The sequence below is a fragment of the Elephantulus edwardii genome, unplaced genomic scaffold (genome assembly GCF_000299155.1).
Source record: "Elephantulus edwardii isolate Elephantulus edwardi_28Jun2011 unplaced genomic scaffold, EleEdw1.0 scaffold00107, whole genome shotgun sequence".
In the NCBI taxonomy this organism is placed as follows: domain Eukaryota; kingdom Metazoa; phylum Chordata; class Mammalia; order Macroscelidea; family Macroscelididae; genus Elephantulus; species Elephantulus edwardii.
In genome coordinates this window covers 5,755,793-5,756,684 of record NW_006399857.1, presented here as the reverse complement: position 1 = coordinate 5,756,684, position 892 = coordinate 5,755,793, and positions in this window count along the sequence as shown.

Below are 892 nucleotides of genomic sequence, written 5' to 3'. Positions count from 1 at the left end.
AATGGGGATCCCAGAACATTTAATCGTGCTAATGTGAAACCTATACTTGGACCAAGAGGCAGTAGTCAGAACAGAGCAGGGCAACACTGCATGGTTCAAAAGTGGGAAGGGTGTACGCCAGGGATGTGTCCTATCTCCATATTTTCAAGGCAGTAAGTCTATATAAACCTCATTATTCTCCCACAGATTAGCTGGTAAAGTCATGTTGTCATATTCTTTGTTAACAGTTTAGCCTTTAATCCACACTACTGCTATAGCCCAGCGGCATGCTCTCTGGGACCCCTCAGCACCTCCCGTCCGATTTTGGGTTTGTACCTGTAGCTTTGACAGAAGCTTTCACGTGAGTAGCTTTTCTACTGTCTGGGCACACCGCTGGGCAGAATTGTGAGCCTGGAAGCCTCGGGTGGTCGGAAGTCGGCCCAGACAATAAAGAAGGGACTGGCGCCATAAGCTTCTGTCACGCTACAGGTACAGAGCAAAAATCAGTCGGGAGGTGCTGAGGGGAAAGAAAATAAAATCTACACAGGAGTTCTACAGGACACGTCACCTTCCCTTGGAGATGGTACAACTAAACGTAAGAGACACTGGTCACAACATAAAAAAATGTCAGCAGTTGATGTGTTTGGAATCACAGAAGCCAAAAACTCTTCAGATACAAGCTGTCATATCATGGGTTGGACAATGGAAGATAATTTCTGAAGGGATTTGATAGATGTAAAGGGGTAATCTGGTGGAGGGTGGAGCTGGGAAATAAGTGGGTCAATGCACTGGGCTAAGGGCAGGGTCAATACTGTAACTAATGGTTAACTCCACAATGGGGGATTTATCTATCACTGCTCCACAAATTACTGGTCTGTCAGATACTCCTCTAAATCTGAACATTCAGATTAAG